Below are 23696 nucleotides of genomic sequence, written 5' to 3' on the forward strand. Positions count from 1 at the left end.
GTATTCACTACTCAGCTGAACTTATTTTTTAATCGTGTTTACTTTTTGCAATCTCAGGGACTGACCAGGCTCTTTCATCCATGGGGTTCGCCATTTCTTTCTCCAGGAAATCTTTCCGAGAGCTTCCTGCGTTGCAAGATATTTCAAACCGCCTGAGCAGCCAGGGAAATCCCACATTACGGTAGAAAGTAGTTTTATTGTTGAAACCATAGACACCAGGGGAAAGCGCGCATGCAGTCCTCCACTACCACAAATTATGCAGTCGAGTTTCCCGCATTTGGGGAAATCACAGAGGTCAACACACCCGCAGTGCAATGGGTGAGCCTCGCCCTAGGAGAACCACCTTCGTGATCACAGTATCTCCCCTGCCAGGTAAGTATGAAGTAATTCTGCCCGCCGCCCGTACAGCCTTAGACACGTTCACTGTACGCACAGGCTCACTTTGCTATTGCCACCATCTCTTCCACCACCGACCGCACCCCATCGTTTCCCGCGCCTCTCGGGCACTCCTAACAACTCTTCTGATAAAATCCAAACAGTATCTCGGGAAAAACTTCCACAACCGGCAAAATGGCAGGCCAGGAACTGGTGGCCAGGAACTGTACCACTTCCGCTGCAAAATTTACATAAGCCACGCCCTGTCCCATGCCCCTCATCTCCTCTCTGACCCCAGGCCGGCTGCTGGAAGAGAAGTGACGTCATGATTCCGGACAGTTTAGGGAGCCCAGGAATCAGTGGAAGCAAAGCGTTTATTCTTTAGGTGAGATGTGGGGGAATTTAGCCAGCCTCCTTGCATTCTTAACCTTTATTCTAGGTTAAGAAACTGAAGTCGCTCAGTCGTGTCCGACTCTTTGCGACCCCATGGCCTGTAGCCTATCAGGCTCTTCCGTCCATGGGATTTTCCAGGCAAGAGTGCTGGAGTGGATTGCCATTTCCTTCTTCAGGGGATCTTCCCAACCCAGGAATCGAACCTGGGTCTCCTGCATTCCAGGCAGACGCTTTACCGTCTGAGCCACCAGGGCCACCCTTGTACTGGGTTACATGCTGAGAATAGTAATTCTGCGGTCCTCTGTTATGCTGATCCAATTTTGTTTTAAGAAGTAATAAGTTGTAAAACAATGAATGTAAATATATATTTGTAGGAACAAAGTAAACCATAAGTATGTGTTCCGTATGTAGACATATAGATTCAGGGTGCTAACTTTAAAAAAAAAAAAAAAACAGCGTCAGAGTTGTGAGTTCAAGTATTATTTGGGGCAAAATGAGGAGCTCAGGAGGCAACATTTCAGATAGCTCTGAGAACTTGCTCCACAAAGGTAGGGGTGAAGGTCAGTGTATGTGAAGGGAGAGTATGTGCATTCAACTGCAGATTCTTTGCAGAAGGTTACTGCTAGTCATGAGGATTACATGTCACCATGAAGGATTTTAGTACTTTTCTAGGTACTAGGAGATATTCAGGTCATAAAATCGGGTCCTGAAAATACATCATTATCTGAAGACTTGTTCTGCCAGTTTTTCCCAGAGTACAGAGTGGGCTCATTTCTGCTCTCCACCCTGAACTCCTTTCAGGGGGTGTTGAAAATTAGCGGCCACAGCCTTTAATCCTTGTAAAGATAGATGGCAAGTGCCAGTTTGTAGTTGACAAGAGTTATATCTCAAAGTTCTACATGGTGTATTTTCTGTGCACCTTCTTACTTCATCCTCATGGTCTCCCAGGTACCATGTTTAAAAGTGAAGTCGCTCAGTCGTGTCCGACTCTGCGACACCATGGACTGTAGCCTACCAGGCTTCTCCATCCATGGGATTCTCCAGGCAAGAATACTGGAGTGAGTTACCATTTCCTTCTCCAGAGGATCTTCCCGACCCAGGGATCAAACCTGCATTGGAGGCAGACACCTTAACCTCTGAGCCACCAGGGAAGTCCTTTTTCTCACCATACAGAATACAAAAGTTGAAGATTCTGAAGAAGCTGATGACCAAAATAAGGGATTGAAAGATGATGTGTTTGCTTGAAGAATGAGGTTTGTATGTTTTTTCTTACTGGATAAGACTAGGTTAGACCTGAGGGCCGGGAATGGGGAGGCTAGAGAAGGCAACCAGCTTGCTTTTCAGACCAGAGACCAAGGAGTGGAGGAACTTGATCCTTGAAGTGCATTTGGCTTAAGAGGGAAAGTGACTAGCCTGGAGGGAAAATCTTGAACTCAGCACCCAGTTAACTTTCAGGAAAACCTGTCCTTTCTTGGAACAGCTGACACTACTCGTCCTGCACACTGACTTTAAATATTCTTTATCCACCGCTGTCCACTGTAGGAGTTTCCTATTGCTCCTATAACCTGTTACTACACACTTCGTGGCTTAAAACAACACACGTTTATTATTTTATGACTCTGGAGTTCAGAAGTCCAAGATGCATCTCCCTGGGCCAAAATCAAAGTGACAGTTGGGTTGTGGTGATTCTTCCTGGAGATGCTAAGAGAGAATCTCTTTCTTTGCCTTGTCCAGCCTCTAGAAGATGCCCACATTCTACTCACATAGGCCCCTGTCATCTTCAAAGATAATTACAGCTGATCAAGTTATTCTCACAACACATTATTCTGACACAAACTTTCCTTCTGTCTGTATGAACTTTGTGATTCCATGGGGCCTCCATCTCAGTTCAGTTCAGTCACTCAGTCCTGTCTGACTCTTTGTGACCCCATGTCACAGCACATGGAGGCAGCATACCAGGCCTCCCTGTCCATCACCAACTCCCAGAGTCCACCCAAATCCATGTCCATTGTGTCGGTGATGCCATCCAACCATCTCATTCTCTGCCGTCCCCTTCTCCTCTGGCCCTCAATCTTTCCCAGCATCAGAGTATTTTCAAATGAGTCAGCTCTCTGCATCAGGTGGCCAAAGTATTGGAGTTTCAGCTTCAACATCAGTCCCTCCAATGAACACCCAGGACTGATCTCCTTTAGGATGGACTGGTTGGATCTCCTTGCAGTCCAAGGGACTCTCAAGAGTCTTCTCCAACACCACAGTTCAAAAGCATCAATTCTTCGGCACTCAGCTTTATTTATAGTCCAACTCTCACATCTATACGTGACCACTGGAAAAACCATAGCCTTGACTAGATGGACCTTTGTTGACAAAGTAATGTCTCTGCTTTTTAATATGCTATCTAGGTTGGTCATAACTTTCCTTCCAAGGAGCAAGCGTCTTTTAATTTCATGGCTGCAATCACCATCTGCAGTGATTTTGGAGCCCAGAAAAATAAAATCAGCCACTGTTTCCCCATCTGTTTGCCATGAAGTGATGGGACTGGATGCCATTATCTTAGTTTTCTGAATGTCAAGCTTTAAGCCAACTTTTTCACTCTCCTCTTTCACTTTCATCAAGAGGCTCTTTAGTTCTTCTTCACTTTCTGCCATAAGGGTGGTGTCATTGCATATCTGAGGTTATTGATATATCTCCCCGCAATCTTGATTCTAGCTTTGGCTTCCTCCAGCCCAGCATTTCTCATGATGTACTCTGCATATAAGTTAAATAAGCAGAGTGACAATATACAGCCTTGACATACTCCTTTTCCTATTTGGAACCAGTCTGTTGTTCCATGTCCAGTTCCAACTGTTGCTTCCTAACCTGTATACAGATTTCTCAAGAGGCAGATCAGGTGGTCTGGTATTCCCATCTCTTTCAGAATGTTCCACAGTTTATTGTGTGCCGCGGTCCAGCCTCAGCAGAGTCCAGGGATACCCTCAGGATGAATGGCATCAGCGAAAGATGACACGGGGAGACCAAGCTTAGGTGAAACGGGGTCTGCAGCTTTATTTTCAAAAGGAGCTTTTATACCCTGAGTTACACATTTCCAGAAGTGAAAGATGCAGAGTCATGCAGAGTCAGCTCAACATTCCATCAGTTTTGACCTTTATTGAAACCAGGATGTTTTCTGCATACCTTTCCATTTACAAGGGTCTTATGTTATGTACATTATCTTCTGACCCGGAGGCCTGTTGACATTTTATGACCCTTTTCTGATAAAGGTTGGTCAACCAGAGAACTTATTTTCCTTTAAAGTGTTTTTTCTTTATTTTTCCGATCTGTGTCACCCCCAGAAAGTACTAAATAAAGTTACATTCTTATGGAGCAAAGGTGCAGTGGGTTACAAAAAGAAAGAACTTATTAACTCAAAGGTCTTACGTTGCTAATGCCAAGGCTACTACTTGTTTTTCCTACATTCCAACTATATTAACTAATGCACTCCCAGGCACACAATAGATAAGGGATATGGAAGCTTGGCAGCGAGCATTGGCTCAACAGTGGAACCCTTCACCAGTACTGTTCTAATAATTTTGCACCCCTCGAAGGGCTCTATGCCCATTAGGACTTTTAGAATGCTTAGGCTTCCCGTGCCTTTCATGGTTGGGATGTTGTGAACAATCATGTGCGTTAGTTGCAAGAGTGTGGATAAACCTGTCAAGCAAGCTAAAATGCCAATAGAGGGGTTTGAATTGAAATACTCCTTTCGTGCCCAGGAGACTTATTAACTAGAGCCCTAAGTTGATTTTCTTCAGAGAATAGTGGTCGGGGACAGACGCCTGTTAATGTCAAAAGAGTTGGTGAAAGGCATAATATAGGTAACAATAGACAGACAGATTTTGGTTTCAGGGTAGATGCTCGAGCAGGTCCAGGGAGTCCCTCGAGTCCTGATCCGCCTTGCCTGTCAGGTCTCCTCCTCATGACCTTGTCATTGGTGGGGTCTCCTGTGCTGGCTCCTGGCAATTATGATCCACACAGTCAAAGGCTTTGGCATAATCAGTAAAGCAGAAATAGATGTTTTTCTGGAACTCTCTTGCTTTTTTGATGATCCAGGGATGTTGACAATTTGATCTCTGTTCCTCTGCCTTTTCTAAAACCAGCTTGAACATCTGGAAGTTCACGGTTCACGTATTGCTGAAGCCTGGCTTGGAGAATTTTAAGCATTGCTCTATTAGCGTGTGAGATGAGTGCAATTGTGCAGTAGTTCGAGCATTCTTTGGCATTACCTTTCTCTGGGATTGGAATGAAAATTGACCTTTTCCAGGCCTGTGGCCATTGCTGAGTTTTCCAAATGTGCTGGCATATTGAGTGCAGCACTTTCACAGCATCATCTGTTAGGATTTGAAATAGCTCAACCGGAATTCCATCACCTCCATGAACTTTGTTCGTAGTGATGCTTCCTAAGGCCCACCTGACTTCTCCTTAATTTAATCACACCCACAAATTCTCTTTTTCCATGTCAAGTAACATAATCACAAACTCCAGGGACCCAGATGTGGGCATCTTTGGGGAAGCATTAGTCTATCACAGCCAGTCTCCCCAGTGAACACATTTCCGCAAGCATATCAGTCAGTGGTGGCTGCTCCATTCTGAAAGTGATCCAGGTGAAAGCAAGTCAGTCCACAGCTTCTGAGGGTCAGCCAGTCAACAGCTGGGCCCCGTATTGAGGCATCTGAGTCAGAGAGAGAAAAGGAAAATGCCTGTGGGGAGATGAATCTGAGGACCCAGCCTGGGCAGTTCCCAGGAATCAGAGTTGAGAGCTGCAAATGCCTTCATGGGGGGAGGAGGCTGGGGAGGGTGTTAGGAGCTGAGTATATCTGTTTCCCTCCCCCACCCCCCACAAATTCATATCTTGGACGCTATTCCCCAGTGAAGCTGTATTTGGAGAAGGAACTTTGAAGGATGTAATTAAATTTAAATGAGAGCATAGCCTTGGGGCACTGATCTGATAGGATGTTTCAGTTTCAGTTGTCGCTCAGTCGTGTCTGACTCTTTGTGACCCCATGGACTGCAGCACGCCAGGCCTCCCTGTCCTTCACCAACTCCCGGAGTCTACCCAAACTCATGTCCATTGAGTCGGTGATGCCATCCAACCATCTCATCCTCTGTCATCCCCTTCTACGCCTGTCCTCAGTCTTCCCCAGCATCCGGGTCTTTTCAAATGAATTAGCTGTTTGCATCAGGTGGCCAAAGTATTGGAGTTTCAGCTTCAGCATCAGTCCTTCCAATGAACACCCAGGACTGATCTCTTTAGGATGGACTGGTTGGATCTCCTCACAGTCCAAGGGACTCTAAAGAGTCTTATCCAACACCACAGTTCAAAAGCATCTATTCTTAAGCACTCAGTTCAGTTCAGTTCAGTCGCTCAGTCGTGTCCAATTCTTTGCAACCCCATGAATCACAGCATGCCAGGCCTCCCTGTCCATCACCAACTCCTGGAGTTCACTCAGACTCACATCCATCGAGTCAGTGATTCCATCCAGCCATCTCATCCTCTGTCGTCCCCTTCTCCTTTTGGCCCAGCTTTCTTTATAGTCCAACTCTCACATCCATACATGACTACTGGAAAAACCATAGCCTTGACTAGATGGACCTTTGTTGACAAGGTAATGTCTCTGCTTTTCAATATATTGTCTAGGTTGGTCATAGCTTTCCTTCCAAGGAGTAAGCATCTGTTAATTTCATGGCTGCAGTCAAGGTTTTAGAAAAGGCAGAGGAAACAGATCAAATTGCCAACATCTGCTGGATCATCGAGAGCAAGAGAATTCCAGAAAAACATCTATTTCTAATTTATTGACTATGCCAAAACCTTTCACTGTGGATCACAATAAACTTTGGAAAATTCTGAAAGAGATGGGAATACCAGACCACCTGACGTACCTCTTGAGAAATCTGTATGCAGGTCAGGAAGCCACAGTTAGAAATGGACATGGAACAACAGACTAGTTCCAAGTAGGAAAAGGGATACATGTCCTTAAATGAAGAGATACCACAGAGCTTGGGCTTCTGCCCTACCCCAGCTCAAGTAACCTGAAAAGACCTTGTGAGGACCCAGCCAGGCAAGGACTATCTCCAAGCCAGGAAGAGAGCTTGCAGCAGAAACTGAATTGCTGGGAAGTTCCAACCATGATCTAGGACTTCTCAAAACTGTGAGAAAACAGATTTCTGGTTAAGCCACCCAGTCCATTGCATTTTTTTCTGGAAGCCCAAGCTAATACAGGAGGTCACTTAGTCATTGACCTAAGCAGCTTCTCCTACTTGGCCCTTTTGGGGATCTGCCCCAGTCTTGTTGATTTCCAGTAATTAGCACTGACCACCTGCTTTGCTTTTAAAGGCTTATCCATGACTTTCGAATGAGGAGTCATCACGTGCTTTAAGATTTCGTAGCATAGTTGGACATGACTGAGCAACTGAGCACAGCACACAGCACAGCATAATTTGCTACATGCAGCAATGGCCTGCAACAAGGATCTCAGAGTTTCTTTTGAATGAGTTTGACATCTTCAAAAATAACAACCCAGGATGGCCTGAGACAGCTGATCATTCTTCAGGATGACCCAATACACCATGTGGCCTGCATTTCCTCTTCTACTGGATGAGTTCTATGCTTTGGACTCTCCACAACCGTAGACAAGGGTTTGGGTGCTGGTGACGAATCTGTGCCTAATTCTGGGGAGGCTCAGGGAAAAAGGAAAGAACTCCCAGAATCTGGGCATGGGAGGGGGTGGGGGCTGAGAGGCTGCTCTTCTGTGAATAAAGGAGGTTGGAGGGTGTGAGAGGAGCTGAGGTGTATGTGTGTGTGTGTGTGCCCATTGTGTGTGTCCAGGATAAATTCAAGGGAAGTTCAAGAGAGGGCAGCTGCAATTCTGGGACCAGAGACTAGAGCACCTTGGCACTCAAGCTCTGCTCATCCTCCTCCTTCTTCTGCCTCTGTTTCCCTTTCTCCTCTCTGTCCTCGCTAGTGTCTCACCAGTGTTTTATTGTTCCCACTCCTCCTCCCTCTTCCTGCTCCTCTCGGATCACTTCCACTACCATACCCCCTCCTGGTATAGGGATACACAATGAGCATACCCCCCCCCACCCAGCTGCTCTCACATCCTCCAACCTCCTTTATTCACAGAAGAGCAGCCTCTCAGCCCCTGCCCCCTTACATGCCCAGATTCTGGGAGTTACTTCCTTTTCCCCTGAGTCTCCCCAGAATTAGGCACAGATTCTTCACCAGCACCCAAACCCTTGTCTATGGTTCTAGAGAGTCCAAAAAGCAGGCCAGCAAAGGAGAGGGCTGGGTAGTCTGAGAGGAAGATTAGGGAATATCTTCCACCAGCCTAAGAAGCACAAATACATTTCTTTCTAGTTACATCCTTGTTTGGAAGAGACAGAGTAAGATTGTTCCACTTCCACGGCCAACCGAGGCAGCACAGGCCTTAAGGCCAGCCTCAGGGATATGTGACCAAAAGTCAAGAACTCTGGACATAGATGGAGGACATCTGGTTCACAAGATCCAATTCAACTTAAAATCTTGGTGCCACCTTCTTTATAAGGCAAGTTCCAAGGGAAGGACCACGTTGTACCCTCCTGGCTTTGTTCATGTAAGAGTGCATAGGTGCATGCTTGTGTCTGACTCTTTTTGACCCTATGGACTGTAGCCCACCAGGCTCCTTTGCCCATGGGACTCTCCAGGCAAGAATATGGGATTGGGTTGCTATTTCTTCCTTCAGGGGGTCTTTCCAACCCAGGGATCGAACCTGTGCCTCCTGCCCTGCTTTGGCAGGTGGATTCTTTTCCACTGAGCCACCAGGGAAGCCTTGGTATTTTAGTAGTTCTGTCTTCTCCCTTCTCTATGGATTTTGTTATCTTCCCAATCAATGACCTTTCCTCATATCTATCACTCAGAGGAGGCTAATTTAGAAATATCTCTTTGATGTCTTTTTCCTTTTCCACAAACATTCTTTCATTCTGGGCTTAATCCTTTTGAACAATATTCTGAGTCTTTTAAGATTATTCAGTAAATATTTGTAAATAAAAATTGTGGATGTTGATATATTGATTCAATCAATCAACAGTTAGGTTGGCTCCCCAACGCCACTCCACCCACACAGGAAATGAGGCCCGGCTGTGGATGCCCATTGAACAGTGTCGAGAAAGCTCTGGAGGAAATTTTGCTGGCACCTCCAGACACAATTGTATGGTCAGGTCATTCAAAATGACTGTTCTCTTGCTATCTGTTCATTCTCCTTCACCAACCAATCCTTCACCCACATGACTACCCAATCCCCTTAATTGTAGAGCGTAATCAATAACCATCTACACAGTTGACCCTGCCCCCAGTCTCTGGTTTTCCTGGTGACTGGTGAGCCAATCAGCCGTCAATGGTCCCTATAAATTGTAGTCTCCCCTCAATTCCGCACCCCATACCCCCAGCAGTGAAGATTGCTGCCTTGTTCTGCCTGCTGTTTGCTGAATACTGTGGCATGTCACTCCAGGACCCTTTGTTTAGGAATTCTATATCCACTGAACGGTTGTCTCTGCCACTGTCTATGGGCTGTTTTTCTTTTGTGTTGCAGCTGGGGAATTACAAGGCTTGCAGGCCTGCATGGTAGGCCTCAGTGTACAAGTAGGAAGGAGTGAGTGAGGAGACATGGGGCCAGCATTTCAGCATGGGAGGGACACAGGGAGCTTCAGCAAGTTCTGGAGAAACCTGAGAAGGTGTGTAGGTCTCCTGTTCCTCCCTTTCCTGGATCAAAACTAGCTGTGACTTGTAGGCAGGTAGGACAGGCACTGGCTGGTGTCCAACTTGATAACTAATGACTGAATATCTGCAAGTGGGTTGCACAGAAGTGGTGTATTTCCTAAAGCTTCTCCTCCCTGAAGCTTTGGAGTCTGAGGGCCCTTGGTTGGGGATTGTCAGAAATAGCCCTTTCTAGAGTGAGAAAAGCTATGGGAGTTTGGGTTGGTGGGTCTAAGTAGCTCTGTTCTCTCTGCCTTCTTTCTTTGTTTCTCTAATTGGTGATTGGTGTAGCCAGGGAGGAAAGGGATCCAGGAGTGCCTTCCTTCCCCTGGAAATATGACTGAACTGAGGCTGAAGCCTCTGGTTTTCTTCCCTAAGGACTCTGTTCTCATTGCAGAACTGAGTTGTGGATTCCAGGCCTGGACTGTAGAAGTTAGAGGTGAAGCCTGACCCAGGATGTGCAAGCAGGTAAGTTACATATTTGGGTAACAGAGGCTCCCTGTGTTGCTCATTCTCTGTCTCCAAAGACACTGTCCCAAACCTGCAGAAAAGCCTGAGGACTCACCTCCTGGGCATAAAGCTTGGTAGGCCGAATGCCTGGCTTTCCTCTGGCTCCTCCTCATGGGTTCTTTGCATGTTTCTTATGCCCTGGGTGAGCTGTTCAGGAGGCTTTATTCCTAAATAGCAGCAGTTGCTGCTGCGCTGTTGACAAGATAAGGGCACGTGAAAGGTCTGGCCTCCCAGTGTCAGCAGCCTGGGGGAGAGTGTGGGCAGGAAGGCCATCTCAGTGAGTGGTTGGGGGAGGCCCTGCAGACCTGGCTCCACCACGTGCCAATCACAGGACCAGGGCACAGAAGTCAGCAGGCAGCAAATGAGCAGATTTAGGATGGATGAGAAGCCAGGATTCTGGGGAGCAGACCTGTTAGATCTGCAGTGGGGAGAGTTATTCTCTGAGCTCAGATACAACAACAAAGAGCGGGGAATGGGACTTGTACCACCACCCCAGCCCTGCCCCCCACCCAAGGACAAGTTGAGGAAAGCAGACCACAGTGTTTTGAAATCTGCAAAGTTCTTCCCAAGGGCAACCTTCAGATTCTCCCAAAGAAACCAGAAATAGGAGGCCCTGGGCCCCTCCTACCACTTTTCAGCAGTGGAGCTGAGCCTGTGTTCCAGTTGCTCCCGCAGGCGGTTGTTAATGCAGATGGATTCCTCCAGGTGCTGGCGCAGGTTCCAGATTCTACCAAGATGCTCCTCTAGCAGGTCAGCCTCTGCAGCTACCCAGGAGGACAGGAGGAGATGGAGATGGAGCATCCTGGTCACTAGTGGGGCCCACATGGGGAGGTTGGGGCTTGGACAGCAAGATCTTTAAGTATTACTGTCCTCTCTCACACATTCATGAGTTTACATGAGCTTACTTAAAGGGTAGACTGGCTTCAAATACAGGCCAGGTGATGCTAACCAAGCCCCAATGGCCTCCTCTCATACTGAGGTGCATGTAAGGAAGTTGTAAGTATATATGTACAGTTACCAAGGTAACCAGTAAGTGTAAAAGATTTCACATGACTTAGGTAAATAACAAAAGGCTGTGGCCCTTGGCTTAATACGTAGACAGGTGTGGTCATTTCCTGAGTTGACTTTGAGTGTAACAGGGTAGATCTCACTCTGATCTAATACCTTTTCTCTTACTGAGGCTTGACTGAACTCCTTAGCAAGGAACAAAGCCCTTCCTCCACACTTAGCAAGAAGGCCAAGGTAAAAGTGAGTACATCAGGTCAACTCATCCTAAGTGGTTAATGACTGGTATTCAGTGCTTCCCTCACATCTCTTTTAATTTGAAAGGAAGAAAGCTCCCCTGTTTTCAGAGGGATCTGGGATGTGGTCTTCTTTCAGAGGAGCAGAAGTGATGGTATTACTGTTTGCTCGTTTATGTTTCAACTACCCATCCCATTGTCTCATCAAGGCCATTGCCTTTGGTTGCTGAAGTTCTGCATACTTGCCAGTTGTGGTCCTTACAGTTCGTAACCCAAGTGAATATCTGGTCTCAGAATGTGTCATGGCTTGTTCTGTGTCCTGTTTATTTGCTAACAGCACTTAAGCCTTTTCTTAGCTCTTCTTCCTCCAACATGGCAACTAACGCTGATTTGGAAATGCCACTTCAGTCTGGGCACTACCATTTGCTACATAAATGGCTACATCTATGTTTGCCTAATAATGTCTCCTGTATGACTTGATCATTGTCAGTATGGCACTGAAGTAGGGATCTGACAAGTGATTACAGAGTTGGAAAAAAACACCCCTAAGAAAAGAAAAAAAGATGCAGAAAAGAGCAGTGGGGAGAGGGTGCTAATGACTGGCCACATCAACTGCCTTATTTTGCCTTGCATGCATGCTAAGTCGCTTCAGTCGTGTCCGACTGTTTGCGACCTAATGGACTATAGCCTGGCAGGCTCCTCTGTCCATGGGATTCTCCAGGTAAGAATACTGGAGTGGGTTGCCATTTCCTCCTCCAGGGGATCTTCCTGACCCAGGAACTGAACCCGAGTCTCCTGCTGCTCCTGCATTGCAGGTGGATTCTATACCACTGAGCCATCAGGGAAGCCCCACACATATATTTTTAATAATGACTGTGATTTTTTAATAGTCATACCTCCCTCAGTCCCACTATGACAGTCAAGATGGAAAACAGTGTATAAATATGGACTATTGAACAGATAAACATTTTTTTTTGAGAAATGTCCTTCAACTACTATTGTTTTAAGAGTGGGAATATGTATGTTTAATCAAATGTCCCCTGAAATTCAACCATGGGTTCCTGGTGTTTTAAGACAGAAAAGCTTGCAGCCAAGGTTTGCCTGGTGGCTCTATTGCAGCAAGAGGTGTGAGAATTTAGGGATAATCTCCATCTATTTGGGCCTCAGTTTCCTCATCAGTAAGATAAGGTTATTCAAATTTTCCAAATTCCCTTCCTGGTTTTTTTTTTTTTTTTTCTGAGTGCATGAGAAACTGAGATGCCTGTTAGATGTGTGTTGGAACCTGCAGCCAAGACCTGACGTTGGTCCCTTCTCTGTGTGTCTCCTGCAGGAGCCTCAACTGAGCCCACATACTGAAAACACAGAACTCAGAGAGGAGATGGAAGAAAGGAAATCAACGGTTTTGGAGGATGAGACAACCCAAAGCAAAGCAAGGTAATGATCGAGGAGCTGTTTGCCAAGGGAGGTGAGGATAAGGACAAGTTGAGCTCAGAAAATTCAAGAGGAAGTGAGGAATGCACAGTATCATCCAAGTCCTCAAGGAGCAGCCTGAGCTGAGCAGGAAGGACCGGGAGAGTAACTTAGTCCACTGTGAACTTGCGCACCTGCCGAGGAGATCCACACGCTGGGTCAGTGTTGGTTCATCCTGCTGGGAGCACCAGTTCCAGGAGGAGGACAATGGGACCTTGAGGCTCTGCCCTAGACCCCCAGCCTCAAACTTGGAAGTGGCCACACAGTGGATGTCCTCCAAGTAAGTGTGCAATAAGGTGGATAAATAGTGTTTGGAGAAGAATTAGAGATATGTATTCATAGCAGGGGCCAGATTAATGGGACCCTTGTTTCTGAAGTAGAGATGGTAATAATATTCTTCTGCATTTACACTTTGGGGGCTTTACACATAACATCTCTTAACTATATATTGCTTAATTTTCCTTATGCTATGATAACAACGTGGAGTTCAGATATCAGTAATATATCCATGAGGAACTTAAACAGCGAGAGGACGATTACAAGTGCATAGTGACAAGTAAATGTGGTGGCTCTCCTCAGGTGGGATATCATGGCCGCCAGAGGATGGGAGGATACACCAAGGACCTCTCTTTCTAATGACAGTGTGAACCTGCTGGAGGAATCCCTGAGGACAGTCATGTCTTCATCAGAGTCAGCTCAGGCGAGTGTCCTAGGGCAAGGATAGTGTAGGCGGGGTCCTCTCTAAGGAAGGGGATTGCTGCTTCCTGGGAGAAAGAGCATCTCTGACCAGACAGTTGTACAGGCGCATAGTTGAGCTGAGTGGAGTCTTGTAACCATGTTTATGCAGTTAGCGAACAAATGTTGCTGAGAGTCTCCTCAGTGCTTGACTCAATGCCAGGAGTCATGCACACAGAGATGAATGAAACATTATCCCCAATTTCATGGAATTCTCCATCTAGTAACAACAAAATCATGAGAGGTGTAGTGGTGGTGGATTCATTGGAGGAGATGGTCAGTGCTGGCTACCATGATGTCATGGGTGATCTGTTCCCTTTCTCTTTTTTCCAACAGATATATGTCTCTTCTGGCCCCCAAATCCTGGTTCTCACCAAGGTTTGAGCCTCTCAGGATACAGCTAGCACTTGGGTTCCATGTTGGCTCAAAGCAGTCAGCATTACCACCGTCTCCAGAGAAAACTTCTTATATCAGTAGCTACTGACTGTTTCTTGGCCAGCTGGAGGAATAAGGAGGCAAGTTTGATTTGTCTTATAGGTTCATGGCTGTCATAGTGATTAATGGTTTCCTGTCTCATAAGTTACATACTTTCCAGATTTCAAGATTCTTCATGTCAAAAATAATTTATATATCAATCTTATTCTCAGAATTGTAGAACTTGGTGTTTTATCCCTAATTTTGGAGGAAATAACTAAAGTAAAAAAGGGGGAAAGCAAATTCCTAGTTTACACGGAGACAATAGGATGCTCTTTTTATACTTTTCATGGGGTTCTCCTTTGAACCATGGTGCTAGAAGAGACTCTTGAGAGTCCTTGGACAGCAAGGAGATCAAACCAGTCAATCCTAAAGGAAATCAACCCTGAATATTCATTGGAAGAACTGATGCTGAAGCTCCAATAATTTGACCACCTGATTCAAAGAGCTGACTCATTGGAAAAGTCCTTGATGCTGGGAAAGATTGAGGGTAGGAGGAGAAGAGGGTGACAAAGGATGAGATGGTTGGATAGCACCACCAACTCTATGGACATGAGTTCGAGCAAACTCCAGAAGATAGTAAAGGATAGGGAAGGCTGGCACACTGCAGTCTAAGGGGTTACAAAGAGTCTGACACAATTTAGTGACTGAAGAACAACAGTTAAGATACTATACACTATTGTAAGTAGACAAAACACAGATATATGACTGTAAAGGTGTAGAGAGTAAAAAGTTTACATATATCCAACTATTTGTGTTTTCCAATAAAGTCACCAATATGTGTAGTGTGGTAATGAATAATTTTTCTGCAACATATGCTAGAACAAATGATTGTTCATTTAGAGATAATTTCACATTAAAAACCATGTCTCTCCACACAAAGTTAATTGGAGACATTATTTTAAAATTGCAATGCTTTAAAAAGGAAAATGGAAATTCTTCTTGACTAAGGTAAAGACAAAAATTTCTTACACATAATGCCAAGTCACTTGCCATAGATTGAAACTGAATAAAGTGGGTTTTGTGAAATGTTAAATCTTTAAGCTTAACATTATGACCAACCTAGATAGCATATTCAAAAATGCCAACAAAGGTCCATCTAGTCAAGGCTATGGTTTTTCCTCTGGTCATGTATGGATGTGAGATTTGGACTGTGAAGAAAACTGAGCACCGAAGAATTGATGCTTTTGAACTGTGGTGTTGGAGAAGACTCTTGAGAGTCCCTTGGACTGCAAGGAGATCCAACCAGTCCATTCTGAAGGAGATCAGCCCTGGGATTTCTTTGGAAGGAATGATGCTAAAGCTGAAACTCTAGTACTTTGGCCACCTCATGCGAAGAGTTGACTCACTGGGAAAGACTCTAATGCTGGGAGGGATTGGAGGCAGGAGGAGAAGGAGACGACAGAGGATGAGATGGCTGGATGGCACCACTGACTTGATGGACGTGAGTCTGAGTGAACTCCGGGAGTTGGTGATGGACAGGGAGGCCTGGCTGCAATTCATGGGGTTGCAAAGAGTCCGACATGACTGAGCGACTGAACTGAACTGAACTGAACTGAAGCTTAACAGAATTTACTATATATATACATACATACACACACACACACACACACACACACACACACACACACTACCATGTGTAAAATAGAGAGTTAGTGGGAACCTGCTGTATAGCACAGGTGGCTCAGCTCTGTGCTCTGTGAAGACTTTGATGGGTGGGATGGGGTTGGGGGTAGAAGGGTGGTCCAAGAGGGAGAGGAGATATGTTTAGCAGATTCACTTCACTGTATGGCAGAAACTAATGCAACATTGTAAAGCAATTATACTCCAAAAAAAGGGAAAAAGGCAAGTCATAGACCATATGTATTACTTGCAATATGTATATTTGACAAGAAACTTCTCAAAAATATATAAAGAACTTATGCAAATCACAAAGAAACTTATAAGCAATATATTAATGAGCAGAAAATTTGAAGTGCACTTCACAGTAGAAGATATCCAAATGACCAAGCAACTTTTGGAAACCAAAACTGGAATCCACTACAGACATAAGAATGGCTAAAATTTAAAAGATTTAAAATACTAAGTATGTGGGAATGTACAGAAACTGGATCAAGCTTATATTTGGGGGTAAGTGTAAAATGACACAGCTACTTTGCAAAGTCTATGTCAGTTTCTACTCATTGACCAAGCAATTCTCAACTTTAGGTACATATACCTAAGTGGATATCTAGATAAAATAACTTGTGTACTTGTGTACAAATATTCATACTTACTTTGTGTATAATAAAACATCTGTTCATCATGAGAAAAATGGATAATCCAGTTGTGTTATACTCATAAAAAAGGGTATTTCTTAGCATAAAAATAAAGCCAAATTATTGACATGAGCAGTTAAGATTGAACCTCAAAACTGAATGAAAGAAGAGAGAAAAAAGACAACATACTGCATCATTCATTCATATGAAGTGTAAGAATAAGCGAGGTTAATCTATGAGAGGATTCAGAACATATTTATCTCTGGCGGATGGGGATTAACGGGCAAGTAACATGGCAGCACTTTAGGGAGTGGAGGAATATGTTCGATGCCCTGATTTGCATGATGATTGTACAGTGCACACGAACGTTGAATTCACTGATCTGTGTTCTTCAATTTTGTACATTTTGTTTTAGGCAAATTATATCTCATTATACAACTGACAGCATTAAAAAAAAGGAATGACAAAGGGTAAAACAAGTGGTAAGTGACATAAGATAATATTCAGCACATAAATAACAGTATCCCTTGAGAAGAAACTCAAAGTAATTGAGCAGCACAGACACAAAAAAGGATAGTCAATGAGAAATGCTAATGAAATTTGAAAGTCCAAATGACACACTGCCCCCTTTGGAGAAATCACCCTAGACAACAAAGATGTAGTCTAGTAAAAGTCCTGCCATTCAGTTTAATATAATGGTACAGCACTGACTTTGAAGGACAGATAGAAATGTTTCCTAATGCTCAATCTTCTCACCAAATTTAGATTTGGGGAAGTTTTATAACCTTTTGAATTTTGCTCTCATAAAGAAAAGAATAACACCTGACTATTAAGATAGTTCATGGGATTAACGGATCACTTGAACTATACTAGGTTCTGAGAGGAGATTGACTTTGTCCCTCCTTTCCCCACTTAAAATTGTTAGAATACGATTGACAGAGCGCAGAAGACATTCTAAAGTAAATACTTTCTCACTATTTCTAGGAGTCATGTTAATAGTAGAAAGAATAGGAGAGGCTTCCCTCATAACTCAGTCAGTAAAGAATCTGCCTGCAATGCAGGAGACTCAGGTTTGATTCCTGGATTGGGAAGATCCCCTGGAGAAGGAAATGGCAACCCACTCCAGTATTCTTGCCTGGAGGATCCCATGGACAGAGGACCCACTCCAGTGTTCTTGCCTGGAGAATCCCATGGACAGAGGAGCTTCATGAGCTACAGTCCACGGGGTCGCAAGTGTTGGACACAACTGAGTGACTTTCATTTCGTTTCATTTTCATAGGAGAGGAATAAGAGTCTTTTGAACAGTCATCCCCGAACCCTGGTGCATGGCAGCATGCTAAGTTGCTTCAGTTGTGTCCAGCTCTTTGCGACCCTATGGACTGTAGCCCACCAGGCTCCTCTGTCCATGGGATTCTCCAGGTGAGAATACTGGGGTGGGTTGCCATACCCTTCTCCAGAGGATCTTCCTGACCCAGGGATTGAACCCGCATCTCTTATGCATTGGCGTGTGAGTTCTTTTTGTGTGTGTGTGTGTTTATTCTAGTAGCTTTGTTGAGATACAATTTATATACCATATGATTCGTCTATTTAAAATGTACAGCTTATTGATTTTTAGTATACTCACAAATGCATGCAACTCAAAATTTTAGAATATTTTCATTATCTCAAAAAAAAAACACCCACAACTTTTAGCTGTCAATCATCATACTCTATGCTCTCCACTAGTCCTGTGGTGGTTTAGTCGCTCCGTCATGTCCGACTCTTTGCAACCCCATGGACTGTAGCCTGCCAAGCTCCTCTGTCCATGGGATTCTCCAGGAAAGAACACTGGAGTGGGTTGCCGTTTCCTTCTCCATCCACTAGTCCTAAGCAGCCACTAATCTTTTTGTCTCTATAGATTTGCCTATTCTGGATATCTAATAAGAATGGAATCATGCAATATGCAGTCTTTTGTAATTGGCTTTTTTCACTTAGCATAATATTTTCAGGGTTCATCTTTGTTGTATCATGTATCATGTATTTCATACTTTTTATGACTAAATAATATTTGTTATATGGATATACTATATTTTTTATCATCCATTCATCCTTTGATGGATATTTGGGTTGTTCCTACCTTTTGGCTATTACGAGTAATTCAACTATAGGCATTTGTGTACAAGTTTCTTTGTGGACATAAGTTTTCATTTCTCTTGAGTATATACCCTAGTGTGGGATTGCTGGGTTATATGATAACCCACATTTAATGATTCAAGGGAGCCAGATTAGTTCCCAGAGTGATGTACCATTTTATAATCCTACCAGTGGTGTATGATTTTCCACACCCTTGTCAACACTTGCTATTATTGGTCTTTTTGATTCTAGCCATCCTACTGGTTATCAAAGAGTACCATTAAAGGTTTGTAAGTAGAGAAGAATTAAAATTTTGATTTTATGAGGATGACACCAATATAAAGATGTGAAAAGAACTAAAATAGAAGTGGGACTAGAGACAAAGGATTTAACAAAGAATGAATCTGTCTCTGTCATTGGCTGCTTAGAAAAGATAACAAGTGAAAATGTTACCATTGCTCCAACTACCTTCTCCATATTAGAGTCTTCCCTTCACATTGTTTCTTCTAAGCAATTTTCATTAGAATTTTAACAACTACTGCAGGAAAATGGGGGGCCACTTTCTGAGAATGCACCCTATGAGAGCCTCCACTTCTCAGTTACCATCAGTTCAGACTTTCCAGTCTGTTCTTCCAGTCTTTATCCACCCCCAGTGATGCTTCTGGACACAACTAGAGACATTCCAGTTTACAATGGATTAGCAAGTCCTGGCAACTGACTGGCTCTAGAAGGTGGGAAAGAGAGATCTTCCTCTAGAGACTCCTTGGTTTCTATCAGTGGTGTCTAAGGAAAGGAGCAGTTCTTATCACTCAGATACAAAAATAAGACCAGGAGAGAGTGGATTGAAGTACATTGACTTCATCTCTGGGGGATAGCAAAGGAAGGCCTAGGCAGATAGCTGGATAGAAGTCCCTGAGGTAGGAGTTCAATTGCCTGTTTTAAGTGTTTAAAGTATACAGACGCACAGAAGCTGGTATTTGCTATTTTAAATGCCTAAAATGTGCCATCCAGCTTGCCCTTTGCTTTAGGAAATGGATTTGAAATCGGGAAATTTGCCCAGGTACTCAGTCAAAAGAAATTTGGGGGAGGTGTTCAGTTAAAAAATAATACCTATGCATCTCTCCAGTTCTCTTCTGTTCTTTGCTTGTGATGTATACTATGTCTCAAAGTCTAAAACTAACTACAGATTTCCCCCAGTACTTGAATTCATTCATCCACCCAAATCAATCATTCACCAGAAACTTACTGAATGCCAGGTTCTGTTCAGGTGCTCAAGATACAATTTGTTGAACAAAACATACCCCAGCCCCTCCATCGAGTTATTTCCATGGTTTTTGTCACTCAAAAGCTATTCATTTTTCTGGAAAAGGCAATCATCTAGCATCTGGGAATTGAGCTAGATAGGAATATTTTATTTCATGCATCAAATAATTTTTTAATAATTGCTTAAACCATCTTAGAAAAAGATTTAAATTGTTGGCAGTTCTCATAGGACATCAAACTTTATGAATAGCATTGAAAAAATGGTTATGAAATTGTTTGACTCTCCAAAGGATATGCTTTTAATTTTCTAAAGTAAGATAAGAATTGAAAATCTGGTTTAAAAATGGAAATGCAGAATAAATGTTAACTGAAGACTGTAGCACTGCTTGCTCCTGGCTCAAAAAAAAAAAAAAAAAAAAAAAGAGCTGTGGGTGGCAACATTGATGTTTGTGAGACTTTTATTTAATGGTACAGTTTCACTGATAAAAATAACTAAAACCCTAGACTAACACATTAACACCTTTTTATTCAAACAGTAATTTTTGTTGAAGTGTCATTTACATAAACAAAACTCACTAACTCTGAGTGTACGGTTTGATGCATTTTGACTAATGTATACAGTGATGTACCATTCAACACAATGAAGATATAGAGCAGCGCTATCAAACAGAATTTTTTGTGATGATGTAAATGTTCTGTACCTGTTCAATATGGTAGTCATTGACCACACTGGCTACTGGGCACTTGAAATGGCTTTGGGACTGAGGAACTGAATTAGTAACTTTCATTTTAATTAATTTAAATATTAATTTAAACAGCTGCATGGGATGCTGGACAACCGTATTAGCGCCCAGCATTTCCATCACCCCAAAAAGTTCATGTTGCTATCATCTTGCAATGTTACTTTAGTGCCCTCTACTGACAAAGCCTGGCATTACACTAAGTGGCAAAGAAATGTTTACAGGTTGCAGCTTCATTATTACAAAACCGGGACTGGAGGAGCAGGTTGGGAGCTGAGAGAAGAGATGACTTGCTCAATGGGCATGTGAGTTGTTTACCGCTAGCACCACCTGGGAAGCACTGGAGCATGGCTAGTTTCCATCTAAAATCAGAGATGAAAATCTTCACCATAGTCAACACCTGCAGTCTTCTCTGTCTGGAATGAAATGAGGAAACCCACTACAGCCTTAAAATAATCTTGACTCCCAAGTGTTCCCCAGCAAGACAATCGTTTGTTCAACTCTAAGGAAATTGAACAATTTTGAAAGCAGGAAAGGTGCAGGCTAAATTGAACCACATCACCAGAATTCTCACCTGCATCATAGCCAAGATATTAATAGATATCTTTTCCCAGATCAGTCCTGTAGCACATGCAGACTCCATTGGAGTGAGTGGTAGACCTGTGGATATCAATCAGGTAGAAATATATGTTCATTTGTAGGAAACAAAATTCAAAATGTCCCTCTATCCTCAAAACCCAAGAAAGTTCTCATTCAAAGCAATGTGTTTGAGAAAACCATTGTGATCTTTGATTAGGCAATGATTTCTTAGATGACATCTAAAACAAAACAACAGCAAATAAATGGCTAAAAGGACTTTATCAAAATTAGAGTCTTTTGTTCTTCAACAGATACTAATAAGGAAATGAAAACGCAACTCACACGACCAAAGAAAATTGCTGCAAAACTTATATCTGACAAGTGTCTAGTATCCACAATATATAAAGAACTCTTACAATTCAAGAGGAAAAGGAGAAATAATCTAATATATCCATGGAAAAAATGATCTGAATAAACATTTCTCACTAGAAGACCCAACAATAGCCAATAAGCACATGAAAAGATACCCCAAACCATTAGATACAACTGAGAAAATGGAAGTGAAACCCACAATGAGATACCACTTCCCCCTACTAGCATGGCTAGTATGTTAAAAGCAAACATAGGGATAAGAAGTGTTGGGGAAGATGTGGAGAAACTGGAATCCTCCTACACTGCTAGTGTAAAATGATAGAATTGTTTGGAAAAATAGTTGTCAGTTCTTCCAAGTTCAATATGGAGTGGACATTGACACACTAGGAGCAATTCCAATCTGAGGTTTGTAGCCAAGAGAACTGAAAATATATGAGCCTAAAGACACTAGTACATGAATATTCAGAGCAACAATTCTGCTTAGAAGCCAAAGCAGAAACAACTTAAACATTCATTCATCAGTTGGTGGATAAACACAATGTAGTAGAGTCATAAAGAGAAATATTATTCAGGCGTAAAGAGAAATAATGGTGTAGGCAAAAAGGTGGATGAACCTTTATGGTGATGAAGATGCCAGATACAAAAGGTCCTATGTTGGATGATTCCATACTGAAGAAATGTTCGGAATAGACAAATCCATACAGAGAGAAAGTAGATTAGTGGTTTCCAAGGACCGGGAGAAGGAAGGAATAGGGAGTGACTACTGAGATGTATAGGGATTATTTGGGAGATAATGAAGTTATTCTGAAATTAGATGGTGGTGGTGGTTTCACAACTTTGTAAACAGAAAATCACTGATTTGTACACCAAATGGATTTTATGGTGTATGAATTATGCCATCATCATCATCATCAACCTGCCTTAGCATCTTCCAAGCCCTATATTTTCACTAAGCAATGTATTTCAAATTAATAGCCAGTGACCAGCATATGATGCTGTTAGCCTATTGTGAAGGAAGATGAAATAATCATCCCCTCGAATCATGAGGGAGGCCAAAGAAATCAGTAGGTAACAATAAGTGCACACCTGAGGACCTTTAACAAATAGATTCCAGGTCCCCATCAACTCACTGAATCACAGTTGCTACAGTGAGGACTGTGCACTTGTTTGGGTACTAACTCTCCCAGGTGATTCTTACAGTGATCAGCTTGGGGACAGAACAACTGAGCTGCATACCTTTTACCCCAAACACAGAAGGAGGACAGAGCAGAAGCACAAGGGTGTTTCCAATCCCATGACTAAAGCAGAGAACTATTGGAAGACTCTAGCATTGAAGGACTAGGCCCATCTGACCCCATTTTACTCTTGTCCAGTGTACAGCAGAGACACAAGTCCTTGGGGACACATGTCTGTGGCACCTGACTATCCACCTTGAGGAAAGTGAGAGCCCTAATTTTAAATTCAGTCTGGTTTGAGTGAAAGCTAAATTCACCCTTGTTTGCTCATTGATGGGACCAATCTTCTCCAAGCTGCCACTTTCTAAAAAATAAATCGTATTGCTATAAATGCAAACTTCAGCAAAGATGTTTGTTAGAAAATTTTATTAACACTCAAGCCACCTAACAAGAAACCAGAAAGTTAGCAAGAGCATTCAGTTTCAGGAGAGTTTGGCCCAATAGAGCACAGTCACTGAGAGAAAAGATCCTTGAGCTGAAGGGAAGTGATCCTTTCTGTCCTGGGACGTCCTGCTAACTTCAGTGGGCTGGGCAAGCAGCTGCCCATTCTAACAGATGGGATTCTCAGGGGGCGCTAGTGGTAAAGAACCCCTGCTGCTAATGTAGGACACGCAAGGGACACGGTTTTGATCCCTGGCTCAGGAAGATTCCCTGGAGGAAGAAATGGCAACCCACTCCAGTATTCTTGCCAGGGAAATCCCATGAACAGAGGAGGCTGGAGGGCTACAGTCCATAAGATCACAAAGAGTGGGACACGACTGAAGCGACTTAGCACAGCTCGCATTCTAACAGACAGGCTGCTCTTGCCTCCAGATGGCGACTGGTGTCCTGAAACACATAAGCACTCAGGAAGCCTTTAGAAGGGCCCAGCCATCACTTCTGCTATTGCTCAGTGCACAGAAATGGTTTAGTTGAAAAAGGTAGGGCTCTAGGAATAAAGTCAGGTCACAGAGAAAAAGAAAGAATGAAATGGGACAAAGGCAGGATGAAAACAATAGGTTTCTCCTACCTACAAAATGCAAAGCACTAGCTTACTTGCCTTGATAAAGTGTTTTTTTTTTTTTTTTTATTTTAACTTTGGTCAAATAAATTTTTTTATGTACCTCTTCTACAATGATGTTACCTTGAATGGTTATAATTAAAGAAAGTATCATAATATGTGTGAAATGCCTGGCATG

At 43.2% G+C, this 23696-nt stretch overlaps 2 non-coding genes across 2 annotated transcripts; both read right to left on the reverse strand.

Moving 5' to 3' along the window:
* Positions 1 to 216: 216 nt before the first annotated feature.
* Positions 217 to 380, reverse strand: LOC138987359 (U1 spliceosomal RNA). Its single transcript, XR_011463842.1, has one exon. It is a non-coding gene; the product is annotated as a U1 spliceosomal RNA (small nuclear RNA).
* Positions 381 to 950: 570 nt separating this feature from the next.
* Positions 951 to 1022, reverse strand: TRNAS-GGA (transfer RNA serine (anticodon GGA)). Its single transcript has one exon. It is a non-coding gene; the product is annotated as a tRNA-Ser (tRNA).
* Positions 1023 to 23696: the final 22674 nt, after the last annotated feature.

This window comes from Bos mutus, chromosome 3 (assembly GCF_027580195.1).
Source record: "Bos mutus isolate GX-2022 chromosome 3, NWIPB_WYAK_1.1, whole genome shotgun sequence".
Classification (NCBI taxonomy): Eukaryota; Metazoa; Chordata; class Mammalia; order Artiodactyla; family Bovidae; genus Bos; species Bos mutus.